We start from the raw sequence: 18,926 nt of genomic DNA on the forward strand, positions 1-18,926 counted from the left end.
CACCCCCAGCATAACGCTGTCTGTGCGCTCACCAGCAGCCCCAGAAAGCACCAGGAGGAGCTGGCACTTTTATTTTCTTTCTGCTTAAACCAGCCTGTATGTTCTGAGCTCCACAGATCTCTGTCTGTCAGGCTCTCCTGACTTTAAACATCTGTTTTATTTTTGCTTCCCAAATATGTTTCTTGGCTATGATCCACGTTGCCTTGCATCTTAAAGTTTCAATCTTCTGGTTCATAATGATCTCACAGCTTGAATGGCAACAAAAACTCCAAGCATCTCTCATAAGGCTATTTGTGAAAAATCAACAAAAGGCAATGGTGATAATGCTCAAGAGCTGCTTCTACACAAAATGAACATAGATTTAATACGAAAACTTCATAGTTACAATATCAAATTTTATATTTCTTGTGTGCATGTGTGTGATTTGATCAGTGAGTGCTGCCTTCTCTTGAGATACAGCGTAAAACCAGATTTCAAAAAAAAGAAAGGCAAAAGGCCAGACATGATGGGAGCTGGTAGGAGGCATGGGATTCGTGGCCAGGAAAAACCAAGCTCCCTAAGAAAATATGGTCCTTCTGGAGAAGAAAAGCCTCTGTAGATTCAAATGAGGACTTGAACTCATTCTCACATGGTGTTTTCCTGAATCAAAATGGTAATATTTTCCCCAGATAGATGAAAAACAAAGCCTGCACTTTACTGGACACTTCCTAGAAAAGCACTTTCTACTTTTTATTTTCAATTGCCTTCCTCCTCTGGTTTAAAAGAAATAAATCCAATCACACATGATATATTAATGCAGATCACTGCCAATGCAAGGAGCCAAGCAGTGAATATCCTGGAGGATGTGGATGCCAGCTCCTCGGGGGACAAGAAGGATGCTTGCCAAAAGGAAGAGAGTTTCCAGAAGTTACTAATGAATTTGCAGACATATCCCAAAATGGTATGTCCAGGCATCTCACTGGTATGAAAACTCTTGATTCAACATGGCTTTATTATCTGTGCTTGTTCAGCACAAAACACTTCGCTTTTGATTTACTAAGACCGAACTAGCAATGTTACCTGCAATGGGGTGCACCAGTCACGCAATGTGCAGTTTGTACCAGCCACCACAGCCCACCCCTTCCATCATTCTCCAAATATCGCCCACCAAATCCTCTACATCCTCTGCTGAGAATGAAGCATTTTTAGATTTTAATAGTGAGTTCTCATTTTTTGTCACACGTTACCTGTCTACTCTACACGAAGCTGTGTCTGGCTGTGACACCAGTCCTGTTTAAGGTTCTCCTTCGGGCTGGGCTCCCTCCCAGCTCCCGCTGCGGGTGCAGCAGCCCGGTCCTGCTGCAGCTGCACTTGGCACCACTGCAGGCAGGGTAGCACGCTTTGTGTTAGCAGGTATTTAATTCCTGCCCGTTTCTCTTTGTTGTCTTTTTCATATATTTTGGATACACCTTTAGCAAACAGTGCTGCTTGCCTGAAGACAGCTCTCTGGTATCTTTTATCCGAAGTACAGGGCAGGTTCCTGCTGCTCGCTGCCTCTGCCATGTAAATAGACTTTCACGGGCACCCCATGTTTTGCTTCAGCAATAACATACACTGTAGTCCGTTAGCATGCTGTTAATTTGCGAAATTATTCCTTGAGGAAAGGCTTTGCCACAGAAAGGCTTTTGCTGTCAGGAGAGACCAGAATATCGGATAGTTTCCCTGGGTGCTACGGGAATGGATTTCAACCCGCTGCCTGGCATGCTGCTCGCGGGGAGCAGGCTGAGCTGGCACCGGGTTTGGATCACCCCCTGTGCTTCATGTTCTGCCAATGAAACCATGTTTATCAGCAGTAGTTCATTTGAACATTATTAAACTTGGATGTTCAATATTTGTTTGCTTCCCTCCTCATACCACAGAAGCCTGTGCTCACTTCTCCCCCTTAGGAAAAATAAATTAAAAAACTTTTTGTGCAAAGGAAGGAAGAGAAAATCAGACCATTTACCTGAGGCCACAGAATTTCTCAGATATCCATTTCAAGGTGTTTATTGCAGCCTTTCATCCCGTCCCCTGACTGCTAAGACTAAATTCCCTGCCTGGTAACAGATGGGATGCCAATTTATTTTTAGCAGTTTGTTTGCTTTGATTGAACCCTTAAACAGTATCCTGCTTTTAAGTCCTTGAATTGCCCTGGGGGCTGACAAGTGAGGCTGAACTCTGCACAAGGAAATTCAGGAGAGAAGCTACCTGTGTAGAGGAGCTATCTCCGCTGTATGAAAACAATGTTTTACTCTGCTTCAAGGAGACCTGGAGTTTGTTATAACTATTAACTGGCACACTGAGCAGTGAGTTATTCACTTTAGAAAAGGGGAAACAGCAGAATTTAACTCCATTGCAGTAAGGGCTGGATGGGCGTGTAAGGTTTTCTTCAGTCTTATTTCTCTGTGTCTGACAAAAGACATACCAGCAGCATTGAGACAGGAACGTTGTCCTGCTCGCACCATCCTGTACACACTTTTTTTTTTTCTTCCTGGGAAAACAATTGTTATATACAAATCTAATTTCTTCCAACTGAAACAGGACTCACCTGGAGACATCAAGAACTTCCTTGCAATTTAAATAAAAGAGGGAAGATAAATTTCTCCACACTCCTTGCTTTCCAGTCCCCATGCGCTGCTGCACATGGAGCCCCTTCCTGCAGAGCTGGAGCGAGACGAGGCGGATGGTGAGATGCAGCAGTGGTAATGCAGGGATGCAAACAAAGAAATACAATTTTGCATCAAAATTAGAATATCCCACTGTGCAGGAATCTATTACACATTTGGAATGAGACACTCCTGCTAAACATATTCACATCAAAATAAAGTAATATTGTTCTTTGCCTTATGAATTTGTGAAAGCTAAAGCAGGATGAGGAAGGAGGCATATTGCTGGGAACAATGCTCTGCTCAGGTGGGGTGAAAGAAAGCACCTCTGCCAGCCCTGGCATCTGCTTCCTCACTCTTGGCTCTAACACCTAGTCATTGTGTTTCGGCTAAAAAACCAAACCCCAATCAAATCCTCACATATTGTCATAAGCATTCAGTATCAAGACTTGCTTTCTCCCTCTCCAGACAGGGAGATACACATTTGGATGCACAAATCCATGCAAAAAGGCTTAGGAGGACTTTAAAAAGTTTTCTGTAATTAATGTAATGGGGATCATTTCTGTAAATTGGCCAATGTCTCTGCAAGCTGTCAACCACTTTTGCTTAAAGAACAAAGCATTTCCCTCACATTCCACTGAAAAGGTCTTAATGAAGTTCTGCCCATTTCTGGGAAGCCTAAAAATCTTTATGCTCCTTCCAGAGGAGAGCTGTATACAAAACACCAGGGTTACCATCCCTCTGTGCTGGAGCCTGGCTAGGAATCGAACCACTTTTATTAAAAACACTTTACTTCTGGCCTCCTTTCACCCATTTATTCAGTTCTTTGCTGAAGTTTTCCTTTGAGTCATAGAGAGCTCTTTTAGACCCCTCATTTAGTTTTCCCCTCTAAATTGCTTTTAATAATTAAGTGTAATAGAGAAGCTTTGATTGGATTCCTTACTCAGATGGTTAATTAGGTGTATCTAAATAAGTTACAAAATGTATTCCTTTGGACTCAATTCCTTTTCCTTTATCCAAACTAAAATATGCCATTCTCCAGAGAGTTCTTGTTTGAGAATTGACTGAAGGTAATTATTTCAGATAATTAAGATCACTAAGCAAAGTAATTTAATTTTCCTCTCTGCCTTTTCCTCCCTCCAAGAAATGTAAACGTCTGTGTAACACTATATCAATAAAAAGCCTTTTAAAAGGTTAGGTTGGCAAAGTATGCTAGCATGAAGTGAAATCCAGTAGAGATGTTTAGGAAAGTAATGAAATTAAATGAATAGTTTATTATTATTATTATTATTCCCAAAATACTTTATTTTATTTTGATTCTGCTTCCATGACAAGGGCAGAGCAGGGACAACAAGCACAAAAATAAGAACTTCTAGGGCCAAATTAGTTGGTTTGATAGCAGGTCTTCTGGGAAGGGCTGGCACTGGCTGGAGCCAGCAGGTGGAGGAGATGGAGAATCACTGGAAAAAGGTGAATGGCATTGAAATGATGAGGCTCCACCAATGTCACATGCGGCAAATTCTATTTAGCAAGGACTGGTCAGGGTAGCAAGGGGAAAGTAGTGGTTGTTCAGGACATTGAGAAGAGCTTGTTTTCTTTGCTTGTTCTCTTTTTTTTTGTGTGTGGTGGTTTTATTTGTTTATTTTTTTGCGTCTTTGAATGTTTGTTTACTGTACAATAGGTGATTAGAAAAGTCTGGAAAAAATTTGCTCCAACCTTCTTGTTGGAGGGGGTAATCAGAGGAAGAGAGAATTCTTTTTCTGTAAATCATAATGTATCAAATGTTTATTACTTTTTTTATTTAAAGCTGCAGAAGGGATGAAGTTCATATCTCTTTCCTTTTGTGTTTGGTCTTGGAGCTATGAGACAGGAGCTTGTTTACCAAACTGAATTTATTTAACCAAAGAAGCTGAAAAGCAAATAGGTTTCTCTTCATTCAGTGAGACACTGAGTTACTTTAGTTCCTGCCCCTTACAGCTTTTTTTAGTTGTTTCTCTGCCCTCTTTACAAACGTTTGTCTTTGTGCAAGTTGTATCCTCTATCTCTGATGTTGCTTGTGAAGAGTTTTAGTGGTATTTCCATAGGAAGTGTCTTTTATAGCTCCTTTTTCCCTGTAACTCAGTGGCGTCTCAGCCTGTAAATTCAGGGAATGCTTGGTTTCTCATCAGTGCAGCATGAGTGGGTACCGAGAAGTGAAAAATAGCAATACGAAGACTTAAGCAGCTTTCAGGATTTAAGCTTCATTCAATCCTGTATCCTGGGCTGGGCCTTAAGCTCAAACCTCCTCTCCAGCTGAGTCAGACCTTCCTGACCTGGCAGTGCTGTTTGAATCCAAAAGCCTGGGGCTGCGGTCGGTCCCAGGGGTGCAGCCCTTCTCCTGGGTGTGGGGCTGGGGGTCTGGGAAGGAAGCACCCTGCATTGCTGCAGCAGTCCGGGCTGGCCTGGGCTGGAGGAATGAGCGAGACAGTAAAAACATCGGGGATGCATCTGCATATCTTACGTACTTCTCAAATCATTTTAGCACAGAGGGGATGGATTCGCTGCTCACATTTACCTTAAACTGCTTTGGCTTCTCTTTTGGGAGTCTACTGGAAGCTATTGCTGCTTTTAAGGTCATTTGTAATATGATGCATGCTTTGGAGAAGCAAATGGTCCGGGACCATTTAAATGTTCTTTTGTAGAAAGGACAGAGCCTGGACAGGGTGTCCGCATCTCAGAGTGCCCACAAGGTGCTTAGGAATAGGGGCTGCTTTCCACAGCAGCAAGCTTCCCACCTGTTAATTTCCAAAGCCTAGCTCAGGATTTTTTTTTTCTTAGTTTTAGCCCCTCTCTAATGACTGCATGTTTCTTTATTAAAGCTTCCCGTGGTGTGTTCATTATAGTTTGTCTTACGAGGGCCACTCACTGAAATGCACAAACACTTCAGCAGCCTGTCAGTGCTCGGCTTTGAAGCCAGCGCAGAGCCGAATACCATAGATCTGCTATCTTAATTAGTACAAGAGGTTACAGAGATGTTAATGCCTGATCTTGCAGGGATGACAGAGAGGATTAAAGGTTGTGGGATCAGATGCCTGTACAACAGAAGGGTTGTGGGCACTATTTTCCTGTGCTCAAGTTAGCAGGTTTGGGGGGGGTGAGCTTGCTGGTGCTGGTGTGAGGTAGGGCATACAAGGGCTCATGGCTTGCACTTGGGCTGGGATTGGGAACAGGCAGGGATGTCTCTATTCCTTCATACTTTAATGGTATCAAATTCCACTAAAAAATACTTGAAATAATGCCTAACCCTTGGGGCTATGAAATATCATCTTTCAGTGTGTTTGTTTTCTAAGTGGCCTTGCTGCTGTGATTAGGAAGCCCTGCGGGGTGCGGGCACATGGCACGCATATACTTGGCTCCTCTTCCTGCAGCCAGCAGGGCCGTGGTGACCTGAGTGCTGCCCCTGGCACCTGCACAAGGTCTGTGAGATAGCAAGCAGAAATATACTTTTTCCATTGCTTTGGGACAAACTGGAATGTGTGTTTCCATAGTGCTGCCATGCCGAGTAGCACATGTGAGAGGGGTGGAGAGGAGGTGGCACCTCGGGAACCCCCTAGGCTGCATGCAGGGATTATGCCAGGGAGAGGGCGTCTGCGGCATTAGCCCACTGCATGTTCTAGTGCCCGTTACTGGAAATCATATACTGGACAAGATGTACCTTTTGCAGACCTGTTCTCCCTGGCTTTGCCCAATCTGTTCTTGTGGTTCATGTGACGAAATTCCTGAGATGCAGACAGACCTCTGTAACAGCCGCAAGCCTTGCTTGAAATCCTTAAAGCAGGCACTGTGGAGGCATAGAATAACAGTGATATTTGTCTTATTTATAGCTCTTGGGTTTCTGTGTTGCAGTACAGCATTTGAGTCCTTGGCCTACATGCTTCCATGAATGGTCAGTCCCTGCCCAAAATGTTCATAGTTTCAGGTCCTGATTCTTGCAGTAATGTGGTTGTGGCTGAGTCTTTCAAGATGTGTATATGTTGAATAATACCCAGCATGTCTAGAAGTGCTAAAATCTTACTGTAATTAACTTATTGTATTTTATGATGTTTCGTGTGCCTCCTTGGCATGCGGAGGATCTCAGATCTTTGATCCAGAGGTGATGATTTATTGGGCAATTACACATCTACACACCATCAGTCATGCTAGAAAGAGGCACTGTGATCTCATCAGTCTGAGAGAATGTGACATGGAAGGACTTTTATCAAATGAAGGGGGGCTGATGGATGGAGAAGTCATGGAAGTATTGATTCAAGCCAATATATTATCTTCTACATTAATACTGTGCAGACAGTAGCAAATAGAGACTCTCTGCTAGTGTTAGTACTTTTTTTCCTCCCCATGATGAAGAATTGCCCTACTGTGAAATTTCACTTCAGTGAGGAATGATATTTTGGAGACATTAAATGATTTCTTATGGAAATTTTAGTTCTTCCATTACAAAAAAAGAAATGGGCAAAATGCACAATTGTTTTTCTTGCATTATCAGGAAGAAATGGTGTGAGGTGATTACTCTGAAAACAGCACACTGCGGGTCCTGGCATGGCTATGTGATTACAAGGGTCAATCAGAGGCAGCACAGCCAGTGATAAACTGTAGGAGTTCTCTCCTAGATCAAGAAGTTGTGGTACTTTTCTATAGGGGTGTTAAAAGGAATGGTGGTCCAGGCCATCCACTTGTAGGTAAACCTTACTGCAGGGCTTGGGCCCGGGTGGTGACTAAGGAAAAGTGAGATCAGGAGAAAAAAATTTAATGTTTAGTACTGTTGACTTTCTAAACAACAAACTGCTCCCGAGTTAGGGTCAGAAAGTGTTATGTGACACAGGCTCTCCCCTACTATTACTTCTGCTTCTTAATTTGAAGGTCATTGCTCTGAGTTTAGCAGAGGCTTTTCTGTTGACTGACGCATTCTTCCTGCTGCCTGTTGCAACTTGTAATATTGGCTATATTAATGTATCAACGGAGTTCCTTTCATGTTCATTAGGCCCAGATGGTGATAAGAACAACTCTGCTTTAAGTTACCTTCTTCCCTTTCCTCCCAGGCCTTTCCTTTCCCACAAAGGAAAGAAAGGGAGGGGATTACTCTTAGACCAGAGGCATTTCTGTTGATGCCTGCCTCCAGAAGTCAGTAGTAGGATAAGCAAATAATGAGGCTAATGTAAGAGACCTTGACTTGTGTTGACAGAAGAAAGGGTGAGCCACCTTGAAGCTTTTATGTTTTATTTGGGATCAGGCTGCTTTGTACAGGATAGAGTACAGCCTTAAAATGCCAGCTGCTGATGGAGATGATCTTTGTTCTGCAGACCACACATGTCCAATAACTTTGGCACAGAGAACCCATCCCCACTGAAGAGAGTCAAGAATGCCTTTTTCTTTTTTTGTACACTACTTTTGGCTTGCATTTCCTTATATACTCAATTTAGGGGAGAAAACTAATTGAAATAACTAAGTGCACAAGTTAAAGTATTCTGAACTTAAGACCATAATGTCAAATTTACGAATAGTGTCCTTATTTCCTGTAGATTAATGCTCTTAGACTGAAAGGAGTTAAAGCTACTTTTCTCCTCACATCAATTATCCATTGGTTTTTCTCTAGGCACATTGCTCAGGTGTTTTTTTTTTTTTTCTCTCTCTCCTGTAACCCACAAAGACAAGAACCAGGCTTAGAGAGCATCAAAATCTCCATGACTTTTTCCTCTTTTCCCCTTGTCATATCACTGAAGACTTTCAACTTGGAGTTGTCTACATGTTAGTTGTATATGAAAGTTGGTATGAATTTGTATGGAAAAAATGCTAAGGAGGATATCTCGGACCACTTTGCCTGTTTGTTCATCAGGCAATAAAACTGAATAGTCTTTCCAGGGACACGTCAGTCCAAATGCTACGGGCTTTGTGGGGGAAATAAAGATTTCTGCTAAACCAGAGCTGAGGAAGGATGTATTTTCCCTGGTCCCCACTGGAGGTCACTGGAACATTGTTTACTATTGTCTTTTAGAACAAAGGAATTGCAAAACTGGTGTTTCATAAAATTAATGTTTTAAATTTTCTAGAGGTTTTATCACTTTTACATATGAAATAAATCTCAAAATTACTCATAATCCCTATGTGTAATATGTATTTTATAAATATTTCTTATGACCTGAGGAGATCAGTATGGTCTTTATTTTACAGAATTATGAATTAACTGATAGGAAGTCCAAGACAGGCTTCTGTAATGAGCTGTCTGGGCTCCAGCTCTCTCTACCATACCCTGATGAAGGTGTCCTAAGTGCAAAACCAAAACCCGAGACATTCTATGTTCACCAGCAGGGAACATAAATGTTGCAATTTGCCATTCATTTTATTGTGTATACATTATTATATATGCTAGAAAGATGATGAGCAGTTTAATGTTCTGCAAGGGCCATCTGATTAAAATCAGCTCAGACCAGAGAGGTGAAGAATATATATATATATATTTTTTATTCCTTCTGCCCTCATGCAGGCAGCAGTGCCTGCTCGCTCAGATTTGTGGCAAGTCTGCTCAGATAACCCTCCTGTCCCGGGTGCAGACCCCTCGTGCACAAAGAGTCCTCTGCGTTTGCTGCCGGAGGAAAAGCAGATGCTAGACTAACAGGATCTAATTATCAGTAATAAGAAAAGTTTGGCAACTAGTCACAGAATCAGCAATAAAATGAAACAAAGCTGCTTCTCAACCCATCCATCAAAGTGTGTGCAGTTGCTGTTAATGACAGACTGAATAATAATTACTATTAACTAAAAGGATCCATTTATATTTCTCAGTGATATTTAAAGCCAAGAAATACAGACTCCTGACTTTTGGGTGATATCCAATTTTGAGATAGCATTGGGATTTATATTTTAGTCTTTATATGGAAAGTGCATTTGAAATTTTTCAGCTTATGGCGAATTGTGCCATTTGCTGTGGGGTTTGTGAGAGTGTGAGCAGCTGACCGACTAGGGCAGTGGTGGGTCTGCTTGGAAAACGTGTGGGAGGAGTTGGGGATTTCCATTTCAGATGAAGATACTTCCTTTAAATCTGTTCCCACAGAATGCTGATGGACCAAAAAAAAAAATAAAAATCCTCCTGGATCATTTCTCAAATAGAAATGCATACATGAAAAATGTCTGAATGCAGCACCCTCCACAAGCATTTCCGTTAGTGAAAAACGGGATGTATTGCTGAAAAATTTTTGAACCACGATTTAAGCTGTTTGCGAGCCCATGGAAAACAACCTGGATTTGGGGTGAGGGCATGGGGTCAGCCTGAACTGTCTCCCTTCACAGGCTGCGTGTGGGCCTCGTCCTAATGAAATCCCTGACTGCGCTGGGTAGAGGCTGCCTGCTGACCACACGAAGGGAGTGCTTCTCTGGGCCAGTGATGGTCAACACGGCAAGGATTTTAACAGCCGACAACACGTTCCTGTGTTCTCGCAGCTCTCTCCTTTTAAGCCTTCTCCCAGCTCCACAGTAAGGAAAAAGGTGGTCGAGGAAAAGCTCGACTTTTGGAGGAAAACTCCTCCCCAGGCCGCGGCCCGGCCCTGCGGGGACCCCTGGCGGCAGGGGCCAGGCGGATGCGGCCTCGCTCTTCGCGACAGAGGGCTCCTGTCATGAAGACTTCAGAGAAGTAATGCTTGATTATGTTTAGTGAGTAATTTTCTGAACCTAAATAATAGGTTCATCTTGAATTGATGATGAATGCGGGGACTTCAGGCCTGGAACACGGATTTGATTAATGCATTAAAATGATGAGGTACTTGCTTGGAATAAGAATGTACTTCCTGATCAGCGCTCTGAAATATGTTGTGACTGAGAGGGATCCTCACTGAATTTTTGTCAACACGGAGCTTTTTGTGGGTTTGGCTCCGCCGAAACCCTGCTGCTGGGCCTGAAGGTGGAGGTCTCTGGTGCTGCCCTTTTTCGAGGCTTTTGGCTGAGGCGGGGCAGGAAAGGCGCTTGGCGTATGATTGTGCTCAGAAGTGTTTGGGTGCAAATGAAAACGTGTGTCTGCGGCTGGGAAAGGCTGCTGGGTGGTAAATAGCTGCAGTCTGTGGCACAGGAGGTGAGCGTGCCAGGCCTGTGGGCCTGGGCCTGCCTGTGGGTCTCCTGGCAGGGAGGTCGCAGCGGTGCCATGCCGGTGTTGCAGGCAGATTTTCCTGTGCTTGCAGTGGTGTAAGGACACCACACATCGCCTTTGGCCTTTAGAGGGGGTCTCCTGTCCTGAACTATCCTATGGAATCAGCATTCGTGGTTAAATAGGTTTGTTGTTTCCAATGATCAAACATGGGGAGGGAAGGATGAAAGGCTGTCACGTTGTTGTGGAAAAGATTTACTACAGCAGAATCGAAACCAGGGATAGCAGGATTTGGCCCTAAAAAGAGAAATAGTTTCAAGTAGCAAAAGTGGCTAGCAGTTTGTGCGTCTTTGTAGAATTGCAGCCCAGGCATGCTGGAGGTGTCCTGCCAAGAGCCAGGTGTCCACCAACATGCCAAAGAAATGTCCCTGTAATCAGACCATTTATTTATGAAATTCATCAGCTTAGATATTCAAAATTGCCTATTAGGATGTATGGTATCCAAGCAAGTCAGGAGGACACAGCTCTGTTTACAGTCTGAGCCTGAACTGCTTCTGGAGCAGTACTTCTGCTTTTACTTTGTTTAAAAGCTATTCTTAAATGTTAGCTTTAAAACCCTGGAGCCAAATAACTTCACTGTGTTCCCAGGAAAGCAATTAAGAATCTGTGTTAATAAGAAATCAAGTTGTTTGTAAATTTTAATGGTTTAAAAGATGCTCTAGGGAAATCACCAACAAATAGGACACTTTCATATGGAACTTTGCTAGCCAAGCAGCTCTGTCTATGTTGTAGATGTGATCAATTAAGAATTATCAGGAGAAAAGGACATATTCTTTTAATATAACACGCATAGCCAGAAGGATTTTCTAACATAAAGATTAGGGGCTAGAAGGAGAATGTGCTTTTGTTTCATCTCATCCCCACTTAAGAAGAGGGGAAACATACTGTCTTGCTATAGCCTCATTGGCAGTGTAGGAAGCAAAATCAGGGTGAAGGTGCATAGTGATGGAGGAAGGAAGCAAAATCTGGGTGAAGGTTCATAGTGATGGAGGAAGTTGCATTCATGTTGCATGTAATGACCCAAAGTGGATTTAAGTGTGCTGGTAGCCAAACAGCATAAACTGCACTCACTTGACTGTAAGCACTTCTCAGTAGTGTGGGTCTGTAAAATATTTACTGGTAGCCTGACAACACCTCAAACACTGATGGAAAACATCCAGGATGAGATTCATCAATTGGACATCAGTAATGATCGAAGTCTGTGCTAGCTTCTCTCTGCAGTCAAAGGAGAGACAGATACCTCCGATAGGGCAGCAGATGTAAGTTTTAAAATATGATGAATTGTTCTCTGGAGGTGCTGCTCTTTCTCCATTGATTTCTCCTCCCTGATTATTTTAGACAGACAATTGGCATCTCCTTTCAGGTGAGATTAACCCTTTCCTCACACAGCTTCACTGTGGGAATCACATCATTCCCTGAGCAGGTTGTGTGCTGTTCTGCTGCAGTACCTGGCTGCGTTGTGGGTGCAGGCAGTCACTGGGCTGGATCAAGTTGATGTGGTTTCATGCAGCTTTGAGATGGTGATGCAGAGGGGCATCTTCTCATTTGTGCTGGTGGAATAGAGCAGGGGGGTGGCCTAAAGTGGTACTGTAGCAGTGTGCATTTCTACGGGGGGTCAGCTTTGTTTCATACTGTGTTTTTGCCCATGGTAGTTAATCCCTGCTCCTTTTTGACGTGCTTGCTGTAGCACAGTCTGCCCACTGAACTGATGCAGGCTGGCACAAGGTAATGCTGCATTTTGTCACTGGTGTACAGTGGGCTGAAAAAAAAAGTGCATATAGTCAGAAGTTTAGAAGCAAAAACCATTAACCTCATTTTTTTTTCTTTCAATTCCATGATTGCAAAGACCATTTCATCATTTTAAGGCCCAACTTGTGCTTCAAATAACCTGAGGGCTGGCAACACTGCTTTTATTGTGGCTTGGAAACAATCCTGTGAAGAAGTCCTCTTAGTTTCTAAATGTGCTAATATCTGACATATGCAAAGAGCATGAGCTGAGGTTTTCATACCGCCTTCGTAGCTGAGGAAAATATTTATGTGACAGGAATAGAAGATAGAGCTTAAGGCAGAATACTTGTGTTTGAGGCGGGTGAGAAACAGGGGAACTGACTAAGTGACATTAGTCTTTACTGTGATTTGGGCATGTGATAGGTATGTGGTATCCATAGGGCTGAATTATTGTAGTTTATAAGAAATTCATGGAATTACATTTAGTTTTCTGTAATGTATGTCTACACATACATGAAAATCAACAGAAGATTTCATTACTGCTGTGACATGTTCCTTCCAACTTGTTCACTCCTGTGATTATTGCAATTTGTTTCTCCTGAAATTTCAGTAAGGTATGACAAGACACCAAAGTTATGGTGAGTTACACAAAGGACTCCTTTGCATATTAAAGACTTTGTATTGTCACTTGACTAAATTTGGGAAAACATCTACCACTGTGAATGTCATTAGAGAGATGAATTCCAGTGCTCATTACTGGGGTGCTGTGACAAATAGGTGGAGGAAGGACTATAAAGTGGCTGCGTGCTTTCTTCCCAAGCCTTGTCGGTGCTCATTTTACTTCCCTCCATCTCTAGCAGTCTCAATCCCTTGATAATAAATGCAGCTCGCATATGAACAACCCCCCAGACTGATTTCTCTCCACTGGAAGAAGTGATTTAAAAGAACAAGAAAAGGCATTGAATGTGTTCATTATTGATAATCTTAAAGATTTACTGTAGGCTTTCGGAAAAGCTGCTGCTTTAAAGCAAACTGCTTTTATCTCCTTTTTTGTTTGTCTAGTTGGCTTTTGTGGGTTTTGTGTTTTTTTTTTTTCTTCACTCGGTAGCTAATGTAGGTAGAGGTTTGATTTTTTTTAATTTTTTTTATTTTTTGTGATGGAAATTTGTATGCCTCCGTTATCAGTGGGAAAGCTCCCTGGGATCCGCACGAGGAGGTGTTCTGCTTGCAGCAGTGTGCGCAGTCTCAGACAGCGCGCTCTGCCCGCGTTGTGAGCTCAGCAGCTGGTTGCCCTGGTCGTGGAGAAGGGGCTGTGATTCTGCCTGTTGGGCATCAGGCTTCTTTAAAGCTTTCTGACTTGTAAATATTTAAAACCAATAAAAGTCTTGGCAAAATAATGGAGAAATCTGCTTGGCGACCAAAACTTTCCAGTCTGGTCCTTCTGAGCCCATGCGGTAATGCCTGCTGCTCTTTCTGGTTCGTGTTTCCCTGTGCTGTTTCAGAGCACCTGTCCGGGGCTTCAGGTTAAAATGTTCTTCATGTGGTGCGTTACTGGAGTGCAAGAAGCCAGTGGAAATGGAAGAGGAAGTGGAGTTTAATTCAGATGAATTCCCAGCTGCTCCTTGTGGTAGCTTAAGAGAAGATGTCGACAAGGTAATTATCACAGCGTTCTGTTTCATTGCCTCCAGCTTTCTCCTCGAGGGAACAGAAGCAGTTGGTGCAGTGCAAGAGATGGGATGGCAGATGGGAGTCAGGTGCGTACTGACTAAGCTGGAACCTAGGAAACCAGGAGAATGGGAATCCATACTAAAAAGCCAAGGAACGGTGAATTTCTCCGTTGGGTTCTGACCTTTCTCAGTGCACATCAAAGGGCAGAGTAAGTCAACCAGTGCTCAGAGTCATTAGACATTAGAGATGTTTAAAGTACAAGGTATCAAGCTGGGAGGTGCAGACCAGATGTGCTCATTCACCTCTATGCCCTTCAGTCTCCAGAAGTTCCAAAATTTCTAATTAAATCTGAAAATAGGTTCAGGGATGAGCAGATGGCATTAGGAATCAGGAGGTGTGAATGAGCTGCCACGGGGATGTGAACTTGTCACCCTCATAATCTGTTGATGGGCACAGCGAGACCTCCATGCTGTCCTGAAATTGCTGGCTTTTCGGAAGGTTGCTGCCAGAGCCAGGTGAGGAGCTGGTGGAGATTATCACGGGGAGAGCAGGTGGGTCACAAGCCTGGGCTTGATTCTGTGCAAAGCATGCTCGTTATTTTAGAGTAATTAGGTTTTCTATATGGATGATTGTCAGGGAGCAGACAGCACTGACCCCAAAGGTCCGTGCAATTGGAGAAGCATCAGCTGATCAATACCTTGAACAATCGGGACCTCCAGTAGGAACTTGTTCACCTCTTCCCCTCTGTCTGGACATAAGCACCCTGAACTTGAGGGCGTTTGTAAACAAACACAAACTCTCCAGAAACAAAACTGCAAAACCAAAAAGGGAGGGCCTGACTCTTGCGTGTAGTGGGGAAGGAACATGACAGCCTAATAATTTCTTAGCTAAGATGAGGTGTGCAAATGGATACTGAAAAAGCAGAGCAGGGACAAATTTACCCTAATATTTAGAGCAAGGAAATAACTTTGCTATCTGCTTTTTTGGGAGCAAGTCACCTTCCTGCTGCTTTATGCTCCCCCTTTCTGGTGTGCTTTCCTCAGCAGGACCTTGGGAGAAAAGTGCCACCGAAGCGTGTTTTTGCACAGAAGGCATAACTGGCTGTTTTGAACTTGCACACATTTAGAGGCCTGATGGCTAATGAAGGTTCACAGGGTTAAAAGTTTAAAAAAATAAATAAAAATAAAACCCAATAAATTGTATAACGCTTACCAGGATGCTGATAGGGCACAGAGAACTTGGTGTATTCGGTGATCAGATTCAGCATGATGTATGTCGAAGTCCGTCTGATCTAGGCTTTTCCAGCATGTGTAAGTGCCAATGTATCAGGCAAACGTAAATTTGGTGACACATTGGAGCAAAACCAGAACTGAATGAACTTTGTTTTTTGCCCTAAGTAGCTGGAATGAGCCAGGTAATTTGTGTGGAAACCGGTCAATTGGGTGCTGTCATTCAGTTTTCTAGAGTGCCTCTGCCTTCTGCAATGTGCTATTTGCTTCTGAAGCAAAAGATATTTCCCAAAGGTCTCTGAGCATGTGTAGCTGTATTTCATCCCAATAGTTAATTCAACAAAGAATACTGGAACACAGAGTATCAGAAAACATTTTCTCTGTGTGCAGAAAGCAAAACCATATGCTCAAACCCCATCATCAGTTCAGAGGCATTTTAATAACCTCATACTTCACCAATCAGAATAATTAAACAGGCTCATTATTTAAAATATTCATTGTATCCCGATTCCATGTTTGGCTTTCTTGGTCAATTTGGTTCTTGCTAATCTGGGGGAAGGAAAGAATGTTCTCTAGTGCTTAATTTGCATTAAAAACACTATAATTTGTAAGTAAATTGGAAAGCTTTTAAGTGGAGAGGGAACATCAGTGACTTGACAGTCAAAGCTCTCCTTTGTTTTTTCAAGCATAATGTTCCAGAAAGATGCTCTTCCTTTCTTGGAATTACATGGCAGTAAGAATGAAGCCTTGTAATTGTTCATTAATCTATGGTTATTAGGAGACTGGTAGGAGAAAGCACCAGAAAAGGAAAAACCCAAAGTGAGTAGCATCTTTCCTGTGATGCCTTTATTAGAAAAGTGGTTTTAAATTTTGTAAGTTATGTTACGGGAGGGGGAAGTTATTGTCAGAAGACCCACAGCTGGTCTGTGCAGTCGAGGCTGGGGAAATGGCGGAATTGCACCGCTCCACGAGCTGCAGGGAGACCTCTCCTGCCTGCTCCCCACCCCGAGCCTGGTCCAGCTGCTCAGCCTGGTTTCTTGGATCCGATTTCTCCTTTTTCCCTACTGCCAAGTGTGCAAAACTTCCTCGTACTGGTGAGCTGATAGGAGTGGCCCACAAGGACTAATAACTAAAACTTGGCCAAAAGAAATAAAAGGGTATTACAAACACTTCCCTGTAGCTAAATAACAAAAAGTTCCTCCTTGATCCTCAACGCGTATAAAATTTATACTTTCCCTATGTCACTAACCTGACACAAAGGAAATGTCTTATTGGTTTCATTTGAAAAATGGCCAAAGTGTGAATCTACTTTTCTTCCTTTTTTTGATATATCTGATTGCATGGATATTTTTGGAAAAAAGTCTTATCTGTTATATTTAAAACATTGCTTTCTTTGTTACTTCCACCTCTTTATTTAGGAGGAGGGTAGAGGAGTGAGAACTGCAGTGGAGAAGCTTATTTCAATGCAAATCTATCGTTGATAATTGCGGTTTTAAAATCTTCTCAACCTCCAGCTGAACAGTGATAAAAGAATAATGGCTGTGAATTATGAGCTGTTCCACTTACCTTCAAAATAGTTCTTACATTGTTGTGATACTTGAATGTATTTATTTTTGTACATCTTTTGTTTAACACACATATGGTTCTTGTGGGTTTTATTATATTTTAGGACCTCTCTGGTAATTCTGCATCCATATTTTTGTTGTGGGCATAGGAGGCTAAAATAATTGGTTCTCTTCCATGCTTCTAAAGCAATCAGATCCGCTTTGTATATTATTCTGTTTTGAGGCTAGGATAACGCACCAAATATGTTGGTATCAAAAGTGATCTAGGGAAGTCTAACGGGCTAGTTTTGTGCTGCTTTGAACACTTTCTGGGTAGGTATTTGCAGAGGTGGGCTTAATTCGGAGCTGTTAAGCTGCTTGTCATCACTGAAGTCCAAATTTCTACCAGCTGTGGATATTGTGATGAGTGCAGAGGGACTATGAAATGCAACAGGGGTGAGGCGGCAGCTTTTTACACCCATTATGTATTTCTTCTGCATATAAATGACCCTAGAGGTTGTGGCACGGAGGGACCTCAGCCAAGGGAACTCTTACCTTGCGTGCAAATGTCTGACGGTCTGGATCAACTCATGAGAATTTTTTCACTTTCAATTTGATTTTTGGATTTCTTGATTATTTTTTTTTGAAAATGTTTGTTTTAATGGTAACCGTGAAAGTTACCCTGAAGCAAAGGGCGAGGCATTCTAAATAGCACTAAGTCCGGAAAACGTAAGGCTCCTAAATGTGTTCTTAAAACCACAAAGCCACAAGCTCTGCTTTTTTTCCAGGCCTAGTGATAACACCTTTCCCTCAAATCGTGGTCTTGGTTGGTTGTAGCAGGCAGGTGCTATAACTGATGGCTATATTTATCTGCCATGGTAGAAGAATGGCAAATCAAGATGGATAAGTTTCCACCTGCCTGAACTGACAATTTATCACCCTAATTCCTAATGGATCAAGCACTTGCTAAAAGAGGGTAATTGTTTGGATGTGAACTTGGTTTTCTGACGTAAGGGATTTATGATGTGTCAGGTTGTGGACATAAAGTATAATACAGTATGCTAATTCTTGTCATGCTCATGCATGTCATATGATGGTGCAAGGCAATGTGACTACCTAACGTGTAAAAGTGGCAAGCGTCTCTAATGGGAAATGCCCCCTGCACGTTCCTGGGGCGCTTATCAAACGAAGTCAGCCTAATGGGAGTCGTAGCATCTTGCAGAGCAGAACGGTATCTAGCTGTGTGTCACTTAACACTGGAAACAAAAGCTATTTTTTGAGTGTGCTCAGAAGGGATCACAGGGCTTGTGCTTCTGTGCTTTGTTTCTGTACAGTTCGCAGGCTTGCTGGAGAACCAAATGAAAGACGCTTGGGGAGACGAATTCCTCCCGAGCTGAGTGTGCTCTGAAGAGGCAGGGTTTTTTGGTCCCAGCAACTCGATGAGAATGACGTTAAGGACAGAACTAATAACAAGCAGATGAAGGGAGCTCAGCCTCACAAAATGGCTTTCGCAGCTTGCCAAGGTAGGAAAGAGATGTCTGATCTCAATCAGCAGGATAGGACCAGACTGCTAATGTATAAGTAGGAAGATAAATTGTCAGCATAAGGAGCTGGATCATCTTCTGAAACCCCGTAGTTCAGCGTGTTCTCCTTCTCACTAAACGTTTTAATTGGCCATCTGGATGGGCTGGGCTGGATTTGGAGAGAAAGAAAAGCCTGTCTCATCGTGGAGGATATTACTTCCCTGAAATTGTTGCACCTTTAATTTGAGGCTGCTGCTGGCATTTGTTATCCATGGCTGTTGAACATACATTTGATTCTGAAGACAAACACTGAGTTGTCAAGGATTGGATTTTTTTCTCACCTGCCGGAGGAGTGTTAGACCCTATTGTTTTTGACAATGCACCTCAATTAGGTCTTAAATAAAATGGGCAGTACATGCTCTGAGAAATTGGAGGACAGAACT

This window comes from Anser brachyrhynchus (genome assembly GCF_964034855.1).
Source record: "Anser brachyrhynchus genome assembly, chromosome: 27".
NCBI lineage: Eukaryota > Metazoa > Chordata > Aves > Anseriformes > Anatidae > Anser > Anser brachyrhynchus.